Here is a 20894-nt window from a genome sequence, read left to right as displayed (position 1 = left end):
TTTAAGTAACTAATCATGTATTTATCTTAACTGTTTTTAATCTCCTCAAATATGACATTTATGTATATGACATAATTATAACTCAGAACACTAGAAGACATCCAATTTCCAACACACCAAATTTTATACTTTATTTTGTCTTTTGTGACTCTAAATACTTGACTGCTGTGTTTTCCTCTTCCTGTGATTATTGAGAATTTCTTATTAAGAATTGTGTTCAGTCTCACAGTGGTTTTCAAGCCATCTCCACTTCCTTAAGTAGCTTGACTCTGGCATAGTCAGAAACAAGTGGAGTTTTCTTCCTTGATCTGCATTATTTTGATGAGCCTCAAGCAGCATACTTTCAGTTCTGACATGATAAAGATGGCACATACATGAATAATATTAAAAGGGCATCTCACAATCCACTGTGTTCCTATGAAGCCTGCAGCTACTTCGACTACAATGTAAACACATCTGCAGCACACAAGTAATTCTAAAAGAGTATCCGGTGTCACCACCAAATACAGCCCATCTTCTCTAGACTTCTGAGGGTCACAGGAACATAGGATTGGTGAAATCATGTGAATTATCTTGGTTTAGACTTTCATTTGAATGTCCAAGAAAAACACCATTTAGGGTTGTTGGTGAGATTAAGAAAGGTATTACTCTAGTATTTGCTTGAAACAATGAATTTAGCTATCAGTTTGTGGGTGGTAATTGTAGGTGTTGGATGAGGACATGGGTCTTGGAGAGTACCCAACAGTTTCTCTTTCTGCCATTTTGTCAATATATGTTCTATAATCTCCCATTTAGTAACAACATAAAATTCTAATTAAATATATGTCTTTTTTAAACATCTGAGTAAACTTGCATCAAATAAAACAAATCCTCGTGACTGTGGTAAGCTGAATAATGGCCTCCAAAGATGTTGATGGGTTTTTTTGTTTTTGTTTTTGTTTTTTAATTTATTTATTTGACAGAGAGAGAGGAAACACAAGCAGGGGGGAACAGGAGAGGGAGAAGCAGGCTTCCCATTGAATAGGGAGCCTGATGTGGGCCTCGATCCCAGGACCCTGGGATCATGACCTGAGCTGAAGGCAGCCGCTTAACAACTGAGCCACACAGGTGCCCCTGATGTTTATGTTCTAATCCCTAGAATCTATGATTATGCTATCTTACATGGCAAAAGGGACTTTGTAGATACGATGATATGATTAAGGTAATAGACCTAGAGATGGGGAGTTTTTTCTGGATTATCCAGGTAGGCCTAATCTGAATACATGAGTACTTAAAAGCAGAAAACCTTCCTCAGCCATGATTAGAAGGGGATGTGAAAGTAAGAGTCAGAGAGACGAAATGTTCCTGTCCTAGAAGATGAAGGAAGAGGGTCACAAGCCCAGAGAGGTTAGTAGCCTTAAGGCAGAAAAAACAAGGAAATGGATGTCCCTCCAGAGCCTGCTGAAAGGAATGCATTCCTGGTAACACCTCAATTTTAAACCACTGTGGCCTAGGTCAGATTTCTGACCTCCAGAAGTGCAAAATAATAAACTTATATTATTTAAGCTACAAAGTTTGTGGTAATTAATTATAGCAGTGATTAAAAAAAAAAAAAAAAAACAGAACACCAGTATAGCCAATTATGAAGTGAATCCAGGGAAGAGATTACTGACTCTGCAGAATACTTTGACAGTACCTATAATATATAGTGGATTGACGTTTTGGTTAAATGGCCATGTAAAGAGGTTAAGACAATTATTTGCATCTCCACAAAGTGGGTAAACCTAAATCAATCAATCAAACTTCAGCCAAAGAAAGAAATTTTGTCTAGGTAAGACTCAGCTTCGATTTGAAACAAAATCACATCCTTCCTTGAGTGTTAGTGTCCAGAGTGCAGCTGTTAAGCTGTATCTCTTTTATTCTCAGATAAAAGAGATACAATGAGTAGTATGTACATGCTTAAAGAAATAAAAAGGAAATTTAAAAAATAGTAGGAAAAGACTATTAAAATTACCAGATACTATTTAAAAATACAATTTCTAAAAAGGAAATATAATATCTGAAATTAGATCTATTTTTACTAAAAGATAGAACCCCAAAATTACCTCAAATGCAACTGAGACAAAGAAAAGCATTTTTGAAAGAGAAGTCCAACAACTTCTAATTACAGTTTCAGGAGTAAGATAAAAAAAATATTAAGGGGAGACACAATATTTGGAGAGATAATAATAGAGGATGTTTTTCCAAAATGGATAAAAATATTATTTCTTCAAACTCAATAAGCACAGAAAATTTCAATCAGGATAAATAACTGTCTTTGCCTAGATACACTATAATAAAAACACAGACTACTCAAGACGTTGAGGCAATATTACTAACAGACATAGTGAGAATAATAAGAGGTATAAATAATTATAGATATAAATAATAATCTCTAAGTACTTCCTATATCAAAACAGAAACCAAAATAAAATGAAATAATACTTCTAACTGAATATCAATGAAAATATGACATCAGATTTGTGGGATATATCAATATCTATACTTGGTGAGAAATATATAGCATTAAATAATTATATTAGAATAGAAAGATCTTAAATATTAATGATGGAAGAAACCAATAAAATAGAAAGCAAATAAAAGGAAACAAAAGGGGGCACCTGGGTAGCTCAGTGGGTTAAAGCCTCTGCCTTCGGCTTGGGTCATGATCCCAGGGTCCTGGGATTGAGCCCCGCATCTGGCTCTCTGCTCAGCTGGGGGCCTGCTTCCTCCTCTCTCTCTGCGTGCCTCTCTGCCTACTTGTGATCTCTGTCTGTCAAATAAATAAATAAAATCTTTAAAAAAAAAGGGGGGGGGAAACAAAAGTAAAAATTAAATTAATATAATAGGTAATACACAATAAAGGAATCATCCAGAACCTGGTTCTTTGAAAAAGACTAATAAACTTAACACAGCTCTGGGAAGAGACCAAGAACAATACAAAGAGGACTCCCTCAAAATTGTGTATTTGGAAAAAATAATGGGACATAGCCAGATATACAGCAAAGTTTTTTAAATTATAAGATAATTTAGTGGACTAATTTTCTTTCTCTGAAATTTTATGAGATATACAGACATTGCCTAAAGAGAATAAAAATTATAGTAGGTACAACAACAACTATTTGATCTTACTGACTGAGATTTTGTTTTCAATTTAAAACACCATATATTAGAAAATGGGATTGTAATATAACTACCATATGAATCTCAGCTTTTTAAACTATCTTTCTTCCCTTTCCTGCCATAGAACACTGGTGTATCACGTTTAAAGTAACACTCCTAATTTCATGGATTTAACACTCACCCAGTATTTTAGTAAGGAATCCTGTCTTATCCTCCCTCTCCTCCCCATTACTCTCCTGAGGTATTTCCAGAGGGGAATCTAGAATATATTTAATCCTTGTCATTTCTCCAGTCCTGTTCCTGCTGTTCCTCATTTTTGTGGCCCACTGGCCCCAGCTTCTGCACCTAGTCACTTACTTACCATATCACTGTTCTTACAAAAGTCCTTTTTGAATTACCGAATGCTTTCATTTGGGTTAACAGCTCTTTCAGGGTGGGCTTTTGTCTACCAGTACTGTTGCTCCTGCCTATTCTATTTCTTCCTTTATTCCACACTCCCCCTCTTCTGTATGTTACATTGGCCTTTCAGGGATAGGCTAAACCAGAAAATGGTTAGGAACAGCTTCTAAAATATACGTGGAATCAATTCTCTCTCCCTCCCCGAGGCTTGCTGTTGAGTCTGGCCCACACTCCAAGCCGCCTCAAAGAAATCTCTGAGAAGTTCTACTACCTTTTCAGTCTCAAATTTCTTGTCCATCTGACAGGTCTATACACATCTTAAATACAACGCTGGACTGAATGAAATTAGGGACTATTTCACCTCAAGAAGATCAATGGATGTGGCTATCTCAATGTCTCAGAAGAATCAATTAGTGAAGAATCTCCCTAAAACTTTTATGACTATAGGTTGGTTATGTCTAAAACACGTAACACATTTCTACTCTTGTTAAAACACTGTATTACAATAGTGATTATTTGTCTTAGCCAAAATATGCATATTTAATATGAAAACTTGATTCCACTTTAACTTCTGTAGTCTCTTATACACATCTTATTTTAGACTCTCTGTTGGAGGTAGAGATGTGTTATCTTTTGCATTTGCTCCATGCAGAGAGAGAAAATGCTGACAATGCAGTATGAGTATAATTTGAAGATTCATGAAAATGTCATTTGCTTGAATAATATTGATTCCCTCAGACTTGCTACAGAGGTGGAAATTCATTTTTAATAACTCTTTTGGTAATTTTTTAAAGCCATAGTACAAAAGCCATATTATATCTGTTGGGCTTTTACTGTTTATAAAGCACTTTCATAGACCTTTATGTCCTATAATTTCTGTAAAAATCCTCTAAAGTAGACAGGATGGAGTAAATGGTTTGCACAATATCAGTCAAGCAGATAGTGGCAGTCAAAAATGGAACTCAGAGCATCTGCAATATGTAAAAGTTAGAGTAATTCTCTACTTTCATTCTACTTACACTCAGCCCACAACTAAATCCTGTTGCTATTTCTTTAAAAACATCTTTTAATCATTCTTCCTCTTCATTTACATTACCAACCCTCTAATACAATTATCAACTCATTCCTAGAGTAGAGTAATAATCTGTCTATGATCTTGAGATTATCATATGACTTTCTTAATCAAATGCTTCAGAGGTCTATGATACCCTAAAGGATAAACTCCACAATTCTTAGCCTTCCTTTCTCCTCCTTCCTCAGAATCCTTGGTAACACTAATTGGTTCACCCTGGAGGATCAGGGAAGCATACTTTAAAAGATACCAACTTCAGAATCAGAATCCTCCTTCTGCCTCTTCTAGCTTTTAGTCACTAGCCTATTTGTATCCTCGGTTAACTCAACTGTAAAACTAAAACAATTGTACTTAAGCCACAGCATTGTTTTAAACATTTGAGGTAATATATAAAAACATGCTATACATACAAATAAGTGGCCTTATTTTTTTAAATTTTTTTTAAGATTTTATTTATTTATTTGACAGAGAGAGATGGCGAGAGAGGGAATACAAGCAGGGGGAGTGAGAGAGAGAGAAGCAGGCTTCCCGCTGAGCAGGGAGCCCGATGTGAGGCTCAATCCCAGGCCCCCGGGATCATGACCTAAGCTGAAGGCAGATGCTTAATGACTGAACCACCCAGCACCCCCGTGGTTTTAATTATTATTACCAAAACTTATTTTCCTCCTTGACACCAAAACGTTTCATTTTTTAAAAAAGGAATTTATTATTTGAGAGCAAGAGCATTTTGGGGTGGGGAGTTGGGGCAGAGGGAGAGGGAAAGAATCTGAAGGAGACTCCTTGCTGAGTGCTGAGCTGATGTGGAGCTGGATCTCACAACCCCAAGAATTTCACTTGAGCTAAGAGTTGGATGCTCAACTGACTGAGCCATCCAGTCGCCCCCTATTGTTTTATCCAAATACAATTTAAGAATTCCACAGAAATATTTTTCCTTGGGAGCCTGAGTGGCTCAGTCGGTTAAGCATCTGCCTTCTGCTCAGGTCATGATCCTGGGGTCCTGGGATCAAGCCCCATGCTGGGGCTCCCTGCTTAGCGGGGAGTCTGCTTCTCCTACTCCTTTTGTCCCTTCTCCCACACATGCTCGCACTCTCTCTCTGAAATAAATAAAATCTTTAGAAAAATAAATAAAAAAGAAATATTTTTCCTTGCCACATGTCTCCCTTATTTGCCTATTTGTATTATGCTGTTCCACCAAAATCTCAGAACAAATGGAGGCAAAGTGTAAAATTAAATAATAATAATAATAATAAAAGTCTCAGGTGAAATAGCTTTGAAAACTATAATTTAACAATTATTTTTATCACAATAAATAAATAAACAAGATAAATAATGAAACCAAGAGTATGTTTTTATATATTTAAAGTACTCCAACAACAAAGGTAAACATCTAAAATAACTAATTTGGATAGAAGTTATTCAAAGTAATGTCAACAAACATGCTCAAAATGATCACATTAAATGACAGAAAAAGTAAATGAAGAGAAAACTAATTTTTAATATAGTCAAGTATGATGAGTTTGGATTGTAAAATCAACTAACCAAAGGGAATATATTAATCTTCACTACAATAAATTTAAGCGTTACCAGTGAATAACATGATGACTTTCAGTATATTCAAATATTAGTTTGCTATATCAATCTGCCCAGCACTTTTTTTAGTTCTTTAGAATGGTAATGATATATTTCTTCTAGCCTCCATTAAACTTTTATAAGCTCAATGATCCCAGATAATGTATATCTTCATTGGTTTACCAAGTGCTTATTTTTATATTCTATCAGTAAGCATATTTTGCATTTACTAGCAATGGCTCTAAATATTTCAGTAGCTCACAGTCCATTAAATACAATTAGTATAAAATGTCTGCAAGATGACAAAATGAGAACTTAAGTTATTAGCAAATCAATCAAAGAATATTGCAAGGATAGCAGAAGTAGATAACAATAGCTGAATGGTGGAGAAGCCCATAAAAGCAAGTATGTTTGATTGTTTTAACAATTGAAGACAGGGAAAACTAGAATTACAGGTCTATTCTTTGATAATGATTCATATTTTAGATGGCATTTGACAGCAGTAAGAGAACATAGTAGCACCTCCACAAAGAAAAAATGGTGCATTTTCATTCTGTTAGAAATAGTTACATTACATAATGTGGTGAACTTGACTCTAAACTACTTTAGGTCTAATATTGAACTAAAATATTAGCAATTTTGCTATCATCCTTGTAAAGCCTGAGCAAAATTAGAGGAGTCCAATTTTCTGGTTGCTCCACCCCTACATTCTCTATTCCCTAATTCTACTGTAATGTTTTATTTTTCCATAGGACTTTCTTCATTATCAGTTCCTCTGCAAAAGTGTAAGCTTCACAAGAACAGGGGTCTTTTTATTTTGTTGACTGATAAACCACAAGTACCTAGAACAGTGCCTGAAATCTGTAAGATCTCAATATATATTTGAGGAATACATAGGAATGTTCTGTAAAATTAGTAACTGTATTAATAAGGCTTAATAATGCAATTTGTACAAGCATCTTTGCTTAGGTAACAATTCATAATTCTCTCTTTTCTTCTTGCCCAGCAGTTGAGTGCTTTATCAATTGGCAAAAATATGGGCTCCAACTATTCACGAGAAGTACACACAATAAAAAATTAGAGATCTTACCTTTAAAAAATGCCTCATAATCACTGTTTTACAAAACCAAACTATATTAATAAAGGATTAAATAAAATATATACAATGAAACATACTATGCTATATTCTATACTATAAAGTGACTTTTATTCATGAGTTTCCTCTTAAGAGAGTGGATAATAGTTCAATAGGATGAACAATTAGTGCCTTCTCCCCAAATTGAAGCTGATCTAATGAAATGAACAGGATCCAGATAACCGTGTACTTTTGAGATACTTATACATTCTTTCTCAAATAACATTGCTATTATTATTACTAGGATTTCTTATTCCTCCCGAACATCATAATAGTGCTGAGGTTCTTTGTTTTTGTTTTTTTTCTTTTAAATTCCAGTATAATTAACATACAGTGTTATATTAGCTTTAGGGGTACAATATACTGATTGAACAACTCTATACATCACTCAGTGCTCATCATGGTAAGTGTATTCTTGATTCTCTTCACCTGTTTCACACATTCCCCCACCCACTTCCCCTCTGGTAACCACCAGTCTGTTCTCTATAGTTTAAAGAGTCTGTTTCTTGGTTTGTGTGTGTGTCTCTCTCTCTTTTTCTTCCTTTGCTTGTTTGTTTTGTTTCTTAAATTCCACAAGTGAATGAAATCAAATGGCATTTGTATTTCTCCAAGGGACTTGTTTTGCTTAGCCTTATACACTCAAGCCCCACACAAGTTGTTGCAAATGGCAGGATTTCATTCTTTTTTCATTGGCTGAATAGTATTTCATTATATATATACATAAATACATAAGAATGAATGAAAATAAATATATATATTATATATACATATACATATATATAATATATATAAAATCTCTTCTTTGTCCATTCATCTATCAGTGGATACTTGGGTTGCTTCCATAATTTGGCTATTGTAAATAATGCCACAATAAACATCAGGATGCATGCATCCCTCTGAATTAGTGTTTTTGTATTTTTTCAGTAATATACAGTAGCACAATTACTGGATTATAGGCAATAATGAAATCTTATTCTCTTTGTCTTGCAAAACTTGTGCTAAGTCTATTATAAAAGAAACCTCAGCTGGTTTTAAATTTTGAGGAACCTCCATACTGTTTTCCACAGTGGCTACCCCAGGGTGCATTCCCACCAACAGTGCACAAGGGTTCTTTTTCTCCACATCCTTACCAACGTTTGTTGTTTCTTGTTTTTGATTTTACCCATTCTGACAGGTTTAAGGTCATATCTCATTTTAACTTTGATTTGCATTTCTTTGGTGATGAGTGATGTTGGCATCTTTTTGTGTATCTGTTGGCCTTCTGCATATCTTCTTTGGAGAAATATCTCCTTGTATCTTCTGCCCATTTTTTAATTTAATTATTTGGGTTTTTTGGGTGTTGAATTGTATAAATCCTTTATATATTTTAGAAACTAATCCTTTTTCAGAGATGTCATTTACAAACATCTTCTCCCATTCGGTAGCTTGTCTTTTTTTTCCATCCTACTTTTTTTCTTCTTTTCTCTGAATTTGCAATGCAGTTCTCTTTTCACACAACTATCCTTTTTTTTTCCTTCCTCTTCTTAAGCACTTCTACCCACAATGGCCTAGATGCAAGGTACTGTGTGTGGTCTTTTCAGGGTTTATCTGTCTATAGTTCCAGGATTAAATAGTCTCTCTGTCAAAAGCATATACATTTCCATTAGGATACTATCTTTGGGGCAATGAAAGGGCTGCTTTCCAAAAACTCAAACCTCTTCTTCATAGACTTTAAAGCATCCCAGCACATTAGTTGTAACATTTTATTATTTATAATCCTTCTGGGTACACTATATAAGTAATACGTATCTTTTTTAAAATAGAGTGTATTTAATGTATTTCCTTTTTATCAACTTTCTATTATACCAATTAACCTTTGGATTGAAACTGCAATATTTGCCTCCCTTTATTCCCTTTAATAATCCAAGAGTTCATAAAAACCCAATGGTCCTGTAAAATAATATTTGTATAAGCATTCTTGCAGTGAATTAAACTCACTGGGAAATGCTTTCTCTTTAAATCACCTTTATAGCTGTGGATGTATCCATATGTATGTGTACAGATTGCATAGGAACATACTCTATTGTTATTTACTTGGATCTTTTTATGCTGCCAAATGATCAGATGCAAAATTTTGTTTGACCCATTCCATCTCCTCCAGATCATCACTGTTCATCATTTTATGAGCTTACTGGAAACAATATCAATTCCAGCTTCCTTTCACTTAATCAAGAGATTTATATATTATATTTTACTATATTATATTATATTATATTATATTATTATATATTCTATAGCATATATTACATTCTATATTATATGGAATGACACAGATTACCAAAGAATGGTATGTATCATAATAGTGAGCTTTTGGAGGCTCTGTCAAATTGTTTGGGGTCTAGCAGATGTCCCCTCTTCCTGTCATTTCTACAGTCATTCAAAGCTAGGCACATCTCACCTCTGGGATAATGTCAATGACAAACAAACAAGCCTCCATTAAGAAGAGAAGTTTGCTCAGTAGTTCTGGCTCCTGATTGACTTTATAAGCAGCGATCAAAATATTACCCAAATAGCTCAGTGAAAATAACAAAAAAAAAAAAAAGAAGGATATATGTCCTTCTACTTTTTTCTCTTTTTGCCAAGATAATTCCCCAGTATTTCTTTAGACTGAGAGCTCAGCCATTTATCTAGTAGCAAAGTCCATTTTAAGGCATAACAGCAAATACCTTCCTAGGCAATCAAAATGATAGAAACTATTTATATGTTTAGGTGCCTAGGTTTTGTAGGTGCACAAATTAATAAATATCACTACATGTTTTATCACAATTAAGACAACTAAGAATCATAAGATTTGTCAGTATTTTACATCATATCATATGATATATCAAATATTTGAAATTTCTTGAACATTACCCTTACTAACTTTAGGCTCAGGAGACTCTTTCATGGTACAACACTTTTCATCCCAAAGGATATCCTAAACTCCACTCCAGTTTGCCTGGGATTTCTCCAGGTTTAGCTGTAGAAGTCCTGCACTCTGGGTGTATTAGTCTTCTCTGCCTGCCATAACAAAATATACAGATTTCATTGCTTAAATAACAGAAAAACAAAATTTTTTTTTTACAATTCTGGATCCTGAAAGATCCAAAATCAAGGTTCTGGAAGGTCTAGTTTCTGATGGGCGCTCTCTTCCTGGTTTGCAGAAGACTGCTTTCTCACTGCATATTCTCATGGCCTTTCCTCTGAACGAAAGCAGAGAGAGATCTCTCTCTATCTCTTCTTACGAAGCCACCAATCCTTTCAGACTAGGGCCTCACCTTTACTACCTGTTCAGCCCTAATTATCTCTTAAGGCCCTATCTCCAAATAGTCACATTGGGAGTTAGGGTTTCAACATACGAATTTTGATGGGACACAACTCACTCCATAGCACCAGGAAACTCCTCAATCCCGGGGAAACTGAGATGGTTAATCATTAAGTCACACTTCATTAAACAAGATTAAACAGAAAACCCATTGATTTTAATTCTTATATACAATTTTCAAAAATTAATACCATCTTAACCATAGATAAAATAGTTCTGCACAACTTATTTTTTTTCTTGGACTAGTTGATGTGTAAATTATTTAAAAACACAAAGAATATTTTAGGCATAGGGTAGAAGATACAGGCCATCAGATTAAATCAGATTAAATGATCACTGACCACAGAGTAGATAATTATACCAGGATGCGTGAATCATTCTTCTCACCTCATACTCTCCTTGTTCTGCACAGTACATTTTATAGAATCCATGGCTAGCAGAGTTCCAGCTGAGGTTTCTTTTATAATAGAGAGACAAGTTTTACACAAGGTTTGCAAGACAAATAGAATAAGATGTCATTATTTCCCCAGAAACTTATGGTCAATAACTTCCAGTGATCTGGAAAGCAACGACTTCTTCATTTCTTGCAGCTGAAATCATCAGGAGTTTCCTGGGATTCCTGTTTTCTGACGCCCTCCACACCGAGAGCATCGTCTCTGACCTTCATTCCCATAAGTTTATCATTCCCTCTATTAGATATCCTTTTCTCTGAAATACCTAGTGATTTCTACAGTGCTGAAGGAATTATAACAAAATTATGTAAATTGGTTTCTGGAAATAATTCTGAAAAAACTTTAATTTACTTATTTTATTCTTCTTTTCCTAATAAAACTTGTAAAAAAAAATGAGTTAATTCAGTGAGGTTGACTTTCAGATACTGGAACATTAATTGCTCTTCTCATAACACTTTACAGCCTCCCACACTTCCTAAAGGGAAGTAAAGACATAAAGTTATCTTATTTTTTAATGAAGCTATAAATTTTAAAGAAAAAAACAAAAGAATGATTTTCCTCATTGCATTCAATATAACATAATCACTTTTACTTTCTTAAACTTTAGATTTTATTTTCTAGTAAGGAAAAATTAACTAATTAAAAATCTTCATAAAAACCACACACAAAACGAAAACAATAGGCCTCTTCCACTTACTTCATCCCATCATTTTTTGCCCTGAGAGATGAGCTCTCCATCTAAATATCTTAGAAAATGAGGCCTAGGTATTTACGTGTGATGTGCATTTAAATCTCTTTCCATTCAATTTATTCCCACTGGAAAGAGTTAAGAGAAAGAATCTTTCACGTAAGTTCAGAAGGTCAGCCCACCGAAGTAGGTAGGTCATCTCCAACGGTATCTTTTTTCTGTTTGTTTATATGTAAGAAATGCTACCTTAGGGGTGCCTGGGTGGCTCAGTGGGTTAAAGCCTCTGCCTTCGGCCCAGGTCATGATCCCAGGGTCCTGGGATGGAGCCCCGCATCGGGTTCTCTGCTCAGCGGGGAGCCTGCTTCCCCTCTCTCTCTGCCTGCCTCTCTGCCTGCCTCTCTGCCTACTTGCGCTCTCTATCAAATAAAAAAAAAGATGCTACCTTAGCTTCAAAAACAATTTTGAAGTACTTCAATTATAACCTCATTATCCTTCAATGTCCACGCGAAAAGAAGGACAAGAAGGACTTTCTGTCCCAGAATGAAGATTTTTTTTTTAAAGATAAAAACATTAATATAAACTGCTTGAATTGGGAAGCTCTTCTTAGATTTTGTCTTATCAGAGTCAAATCAATTCAGCCACTACTTAGTGTTGAATTATTTACTTATCATTAGCCACTTTGGCAATGTATAGACATGTCTGCATGCTAACGTGCTTAATTTAATTCAAATAACCTCCTAGATTCCATAGCTGATAAGCTTGTTGAAAGACTCTCTTCTCTGGTTATCAATATAGATTATGCCATTAACTTTGTAATACAAGTAAGTATATATCTCAATTTTCTTGTGATATTTTCAAATGTTACACCAAAGGTTAAGATTAATATTTAAGAGATAATTATGATTTAATACAATACCACATGCATATCTGTCTAGTAGTTCTCTGTAAGTTATTATTTGCTTTGAAAAATACAACTCAAAAATAACAATCAGAAAAACTAATTATGCTTTGGAAATGGAGCCAAAGAGAAGCTAGGCAATTTTATCCTACATCACTGAATATTTTGGCAAGGTCTTCACAAACATTTCTTTGTGTGTACAATTACAGTTGGCTCTCAGTTACCACTGCTAAACATGGGAATCAAACATATTTAGGCCAAGGAAGTTAATTCTTTATATGTCATTTATGTTTTACTCTGAAATTTACTATGAGAAATTTTAATACATCACTTTCTTAATTTCATTTGCACAGACTAATATAATCAGGCTATGTGAAGCAGCCAGAATATTAATTTGAGTGTATCTAATACCAGGTATTTAATAGCTAAGGCAGGACTTAATATGAGCTGCACCTGCATAAAATCACATGTTCATAGATATGCCATCCGATCCAGTGTTAAGCATGTTATTTCACTGCTTGCTAGGGAAAATGTATGTATTTAGAGAACTAATACGAAGTCACAGAATATAACATGAAAATCAGTTGAATAGGGAAACAGTCTTCTCCCTGTATATAAATCATCTACATATTTCATGAAATCATAAATATCTGTTCCTTTATTTAAATGTAGAGGATTAGACTGTGTACTGATTAGATTGCAAATACAGGAAAATACAAATGTTTCATATGGTTTACTATTTAAATTTCCTTTATGTTTATCGTCATCTCTCTAAGAAATAGACTGTTGTCATTGCTTAAAAGACAGAACACCAGCTGAATAATGAAACACAAACACTTTGTAAAGCAATAAGGACTCCTGACAATAACTTATTGGTATGCCCTCATTGAAAGTCTACACATGCACCTTGTCCAGATACCAAAGCTAATTAGTTGGGATTAGTCTATTTTCCCATGGAAACTATAAGATTCTAGAAGTTACTTCCTTATTTTTCTTTTTAATTTTTTGAGGGAAGAGCATAAGAGATACGAGGAGGAAAAAATGTTAGATCACTTACTATGTTTTTACACAATTTTTCTCATTCATTTTTTTAGGTCAAATTGATGTAGGAAAGATGTTTTAGTTCGGAGCTAATGGCCAAGAAAGAATTCTTAAGACAGGATGCCTGGGTGGCTCAGTTGGTTAAGCGACTGCCTTAGGCTCAGGTCATGATCTTGGAGTCTGAGGATCAAGTCCTGCATCAGGCTCCCTGCTCTGCAGGGAGTCTGCTTCTCCTTCTGACCCCCACCTCATGCTGTCTCTCTTTCTCATTCTCTCTCTCAAATAGTAAATAAATAAAATCTTAAAAAAAAATTTTTTTTTTAAATTTTAAAAAGAATTCTTTTTTTTTTTTTAAGATTTTATTTATTTATTTGACAGACAGAGATCACAAGTAGGCAGAGAGGCAGGCAGAGAGTGGAGGAAGCAGTCTCCATGCTGAGCACCGAGTCCGATGTGGGGCTTGATCCCAGGACCCTGGGATCAGGCTGGGTGGCTGGGTGGCGCCTGGGTGGCTCCCCTAAAAAAGAATTATTAAGACATCTTCAAAGGTGTCTGCAAAAACACCTTTTTATTTATTTATTAAAGCATGGGGACAGGACCTGTGAGCAGAAAGAGCTGCACTGGGGTAACGAGGAGGGGCTGAGTGTATACTTTCAAGTTGGGAGGGGGTTACGGATAGCACAAGCCTCCAAGGTATTTTGGAAACAAGGTTTCCAGGACTTTGAGGGGGCCAGCTATTGTTAGGAAAAGATCATTTATTATTCTTTAGTAAAAAGTCAGTCATGAGAGCCTTCAGATGTATATAGGTGGGTCATATGCTTAGGGGATGACTGCCAACATGCATCTTGGTGGGCAGAGACTGTAAGGGCCTATTTAGCCAGAGCGATTCCTTTTCGGTTAAACAGTGATTTTGTTGTTTATGCAGTAAAACTTAAACTGACCCTGCCCCCCACCCCCCCGAGGAACTTACTTAAAAGCAAGTCTGGGAAACCAGTATAATATGGTTGACCAGTCCCTGATAACAGAGCCCAGAATTCAAGGACGAGTCAGGACAGGTGGAGACATCCCTTCAGTAATATGGCATATACTATCTCCCTAACTACCAAAGAATGTGGGCCCCGCCTTTTGGGTGCCTGTTGGGTGCCAATTCTGACCAAGTGATAGGCTAGTTCAAATAGCTACTATAGGGTGAATTGTAATTCATTTGGCCACCCGTGTGTGACCTAGCATGACTATGCAACTTTCTCTGTGTGTTATAATCTCATTGGCTACCTGTGTGCGGCCAGGCTCAACCACATGGCCTATGCTCTGTATAAGTTAGTCTGTGAGGCTGGGAGGGGTTGTTCTCTCTGTAAGAGGTGGCCCCGACCAGTCGGTTTGATTTTCGGTGCTGGCGAGATATAAACCTTTGCTTGACCTTCGCTTTGTATCAGTCTCGCTCCTTTGATCAGGGGCCCTAACAAGACAGAGGAAATTTTCAAAGGAATTTTTACATGTTGAAGTAGACTCCCAGGATCCTGGGTGGGGGCGGGGCAGGGGGAGTGTTTGGACTGAGATTGCCTTTGCCCTTAGTAAAGTGTCAATTTCAAGGCAGCTGAGGTCCCAGCAGAATGTTACTCTGTTTCAAGGATGGGTCAGTTGGCTGTAGAAAGTAAGGAAATTTAATTTTTCTTTTGCCTTTGTTTCCCACATCAAGATCACTTGAAGAAATCACGTAACTCTTACTTAGTTTGAATGTTAGACCAGCCAACACAACTCTTCCATTTCTAGAAGGAAAACTAAGTCTTTACAACAGTATTAATAGTAAAAAATAATCACTAGCATGTACTGAGTACCTGCTAAAAAGCCAATCTTATTAACACATTTGCATGCATTACCTCTTTTTACTCTCTCAAATTCCTGCCATCTAAGTTCCATCTCATTTCCATTTTACAGGTAAAGAAACTGGGTAACAGAAAGATTATTAGAGAAAGAAAGCAGAATTGCTGTTCATACAGTGCCCACCACCAGAAGCTGAGCTCTTAAAACTCTGTACTAAGTAATGTCTTAAGAGTTTATTCATCATGGCTGTAATTTATCTCCCTTAAATCATTGTGCCTTTCCTTGCTATCCCTGAGAAAGTAAAATAATATTTTTGATCAGCTTTAGTACCTCCATAGCAAGAGAATGACTTTAAAAGGCAGACTTTGTGGCAAGGGGAAGTTCCAAATTCCAATCTTCTATTTGAGCAAGATATGCTTGGCTAAATTTTTGATAGGCTTATTCCTGGCTATAGGCCCCTGATGTCTCTTTATACAGCATTTACTTTAGAAAACTTGTAATTGTAAATTCTTTTTCTACTCCTTTGTGATGTAAATCTTATACAACCCAAGAAATGTCTTTCTCAAGGATCAGGAAGCCATCCCTTTGAAATGTAATCATCAAGAAAGGTAGGACCCCAGTGTCCTGGTTTCTGTGGAAGGGAGGAGTATAACTTCAATAAGCCACAATTAGAAAACACAGATGGCCTAATCACTTTGACCAACCCCCCATGAAGTTCCTCTACTACTTTCCTTTAGCTCACCCCAGGGTTTCAAAATCCACCTTTTGTTTCAACTTAACTGAGTTCAATCCCTTTCCTCTATTATAATAGTCTTTAATAAAGTTTGCCTTGCTGTTTTTAACAAATGTCCTCTGTGTGTGTGTGTGTGTGTGTGTGTGTGTGTGTGTGTGTATTTTTTTTCCTTTTGTATACCAAAGACAAGGTCATGAAGGCTCAAACTTAATAGCTTCTCTTCCATATCCAGAAACAGAGCAGAGAATCTAGAGGAGGCTGGTGAGGTGAGGTGAGAATTAAATCAGGTCTTTGTCAACTTCATGTTAAGAGTGCTAGTTTGTATTCAAAGAGCAATAGGCATCCACTGAAGGTTTTTAAGCTTTGCGTACAGGGTAAAGGGCGAAAAGATTTTTTTTTTTTTTTAAGATTTTATTTATTTGAGAGAGAGAGAGAGGGTGAGGGAGAGTATGAAAGGGGAGAAGGTCAGAGGGAGAAACAGACTCCCGGTGGAGCTGGGAGCCCAATACAGGACTCAATCCCACGATTCCTGGGATCAGGACCTGAGCCAAAGGCAGTGGCTTAACCAACTGAGCCACCCAGGCATCCTAAAAAGATGTGACTATGACATAATATAATGTATATGCTGAAAAAAATAAATTTGAATAACAAATGTGTAGAGGCCATGTTTAAGCTTGAGCAATGGAAACTTGAGCAAGGCAAAAGGGCCCACAGAGACCACAAGCTGAATGCAAACAGGCTCACAAAGTGACCCACTTTGAGATAGCCATAAGCCACAACTGACCAATTATAACCAGACACAGTTCTAAGATTACTAAAAAGGGAAAATCCCATACATCCCTGTGCTTCCTCACTCCGGCCTGTAACTGTCACCCTCACCACTCTCTGCCTTTTGGCACATAGTCTCTCCTCGTCAGGCCTGCCCACCACTCCCTTGAGGTGTATTCAATAAACTTCTATCTCTTTTGTTCTGCCTTAGGTTAATTCTTTCACCACCCATGATGCCAGCCCCCACCCAATTAGAGTGTCTCATATTTTTCCTTTTGTGTTTTGGGCAAGGGTGCTCTGGCGGGTTCCCCCTGGGGATTCAGATCTTCACCAAGGAGTAACCTCAGTCAGAAGTCATCAGTTTTCCAAGGAGTTCTAGCGTTGGTCCACTAAAGTAAAGTCCCAAGAAATTCTAGAAGAATCTGGGGAGAGTCCTAGACTGACACAGGGTCCCTGTGAAGGCCACCATATTTGGGGCTCAAGAATGTGCCTAAAGGCAGCCTCTACAAGATGGTATATGAGGGGCCCTGAGTTACATAAGTGAGTTTGCAGGGTTTTAGATTAATCAACTGGAGAAGACTGTGGACTGAAATAGGTAAGAATTGTAAGTATACAGTATATATTTAGGAGATAACACTTGGGAGTGGGTGATGAGACTGAATAAGGTATGAGGGAAAATAGACAAAAAATTCCTTTGAAATATAGTCTTTGTTCTTGGCACATACTCATTTAGTATCTCCAATCCTGCATATTCTATATAAATGTGAATGACTGATAAGTGTTAGTCAATATTACAAAAGCACTGCCTATAAATAAATAAAGCAAAATTGATTTCTAAAAGTGGTAGCCAGATACTTAACATTTAACAAAATTCATGTTAAAATTTGATTTTCCTAATTTCTTAAAGGTATAGATAGAATTTAACTAAATAGAATTATGATTCCAATTTACCATGAATAATTTTTTAAGGTTTTTTTTTTTAAGGTTTTATTTATTTATTTGACAGACAGATCACAAGTAGGCAGAGAGGCAGGCAGAGAGAGAGGGAGGAGGAAGCAGGCTCCCCACTGAGCAGAGAGCCCAATGCGGGGCTCGATCCCAGGACCTTGGGATCATGACCTGAGCTGAAGGCAGAGGCTTTAACCCACTGAGCCACCCAGGTGCCCCACAATTTTTTAAGTTTTTTTAATAAATCTGAAAGTTGCTTTTAATATTCTGAAAAGCCTTACAAAATATGACTCTGCTATCATTGTTACAATTGCTATTTCCCCATAGATATGCATATTGATTTCTTTAATATTCAGAGGCCTGAGTTACGATGAATAGTAAAGTGAAATGGATGATGAGATTATTTGTTGTTTGATGGAGTATATGCTATCTAAATCAGAGGAAAAATGCTAAGATGAACACATATCAATGCACATTATTCATACTATACAATAATAAAAATTTGAATATGCTTAATATACCTTAAATATGAAGGCTGAGACTCCCCTATGCTTTCTTTCATTGAATTTTATCATAAATAACCTTTCATGATTTCCAAAATAGGATCTAAAATTTAAAAATATAATTGTGAGGGGCACCTGTGTGGCTCAGTCATTAAGTGTCTGCCTTTGGCTCAGGTCATGATCCCAGGTCATGATCAAGACCCACATCGGACTCCCTGCTCAGTGGGGAGCCTGGTTCTCCCTCTCCCACTCCCCTTGCTTGTGGTTCTCTCTCTTGCTGTGTCTCTCTCTGTCAAATAAATAAATAATATCTTTTAAAAAATAAATAAAAATAAAAATTTAACTGTGAGAAATTAAGAAAGACCATTATTATAATAGAGGAAGATTAAATACCCCTTAAAAGTCATTTAGTGATCCTTTTGATTTGAAATAACATGATCATTGTACTACAAATGGCCCATGTATATAAACCAAGAGAGAAGCTATCCTTCCCAGAGTTCTATGAGGAAACTGCATTTATAACTGTACCTAACAGAAAATTTTAAAATTGAATAAAATCATGGGGTGCCTGGGTGGCTCAGTGGGTTAAAGCCTCTGCCTTCAGCTCAGGTCATGATCCCAGTGTCCTGGGATCGAGCCCCATATCGGGCTCTCTGCTATGCGGGGAGCCTGCTTCCTCCTCTCTCTTTCTCTGCCTGCCTCTCTGCCTACTTGTGAAACAACAACAACAACAACAACAACAACAAAAAACCTAAAAAAGATGTATTTAAAAAATTTTTTTGAATAAAATCAGTATTTAAAATCTTTATACAATATGGTTTCACTCACACCCCTTAGTTTTTAATCTCTGCATAGGTTTCATTCAGCAAAATATTTCTGAGTGTTTCCCATTTAAACTTAGTTTCAAGAATTCTAAAACACACTCACAATCCTTCCTCCCTGCATACATTATCAGTGTTCATGAAACTTCCTTGCTTCTAGCAGTTGGGTTTTAAAATCACTGATTCTCTTAAATCTTCACTCTTTAATATTTTATCAACCCCAAAGTTCTGTTGATTTTTCTTTTTCCACAATATTATTCACCTCCACTTTTCCTTTCTGTCCCCAAAGGCAGCACATTAAATAAAACAGGTCTAGGTTCAAATTACTGACTGACAACCTACTATATCTATTAGTCACAAAGTACAAAGATTAAGAGCTGGCTACTCCTTTCAGGAAATTCATGTTCTGGATTTCAACATGGAGGATTTGTAATCTGGGGAACTGGTATGCAGATTGATTAGATATTTGTTAGGTCTTTCCTTCAAAATTATTTGGATTCCTGTAGAAAAAGTATATAACCATTTCCACGTAGAAGGATTAAGACAAAAAGGAGGGGAAGAAAGAAGATAGAATGTGTGCACTGCTAAGGGGGACATAAAACAAGAGACAACAGGAGGAAACAAACAATGAGAAAGGGGAGGGAAGAAAAAAAGAGAGAGAGAGAGCTGCCCACTGGAGTGAAAGCTCCCTGAAGTAAATCCAACAGAAAAATAAAATGGCTTTAGAAACAACAATTAATTCAACAAGGAAATTAAGTGGACCATTATAGGAAATTTGAGCAAAAAATAACATACGACGAGAGACTGCTAGACAACTAGATATCTAGTCACATCTTTCTAATAAACTCTTTGTCAGTTCTTCATATAAAGAGGAAATAAAGGTTTATGAAAACTACAAAGGCTAAGATATTTGAGATTTCAGAGGTGTAGTAAATTATGAGACATGAACAATATGACTATTTAATTCAAAAGATTAATCAGTGATTTAATCTTAACCAAATAATGTATACACTGAATTATGTTTAAATTATTTTTAATTAAATCTTCATTTAAGATCAATATCTAATGTTGATTTATCTCCACTGTTACCACTGACTGGCTAGAAGAAAGATGAACAGACAGTCATGTGTATAATCTAAATGTTGGTGACCCTCTAAGAAATTATAAAGTTAATAAAGTTTGAGCAAATTAATATCTGTCTCATCCACATATTTCCATAGGAAATCTTAAATGTTTTAAAATTTCATGATCATTTCCTTACCTTATCCTGCAGATCCAACTATACTGGGATAAATCTCTCTTTTTTTTTTTTTTTTTTAGCTATAACAAGGTAAATGATCCTAATGAAGCAATGAATGTCAAGTGCTATATGGGCTTCTTTTTTCCCCTAAATTTTCGTATTTTCTTTCATAATAACTAGCATATGCTTCATAGGTGCTTCATGCCAGATTCACAGATGTAGAGAGTGTGGTCTATCTGAAGTCTTTCCCCTTGGATATGCCAAGAGTGGAATACATGGATCCCACTGTAATAGAACCTTTCTCCTACTCTCTTATTTTAGA

This window comes from Martes martes (genome assembly GCF_963455335.1).
Source record: "Martes martes genome assembly, chromosome: 7".
Taxonomy (NCBI): domain Eukaryota; kingdom Metazoa; phylum Chordata; class Mammalia; order Carnivora; family Mustelidae; genus Martes; species Martes martes.
This window is presented reverse-complemented; position numbering follows the sequence as displayed.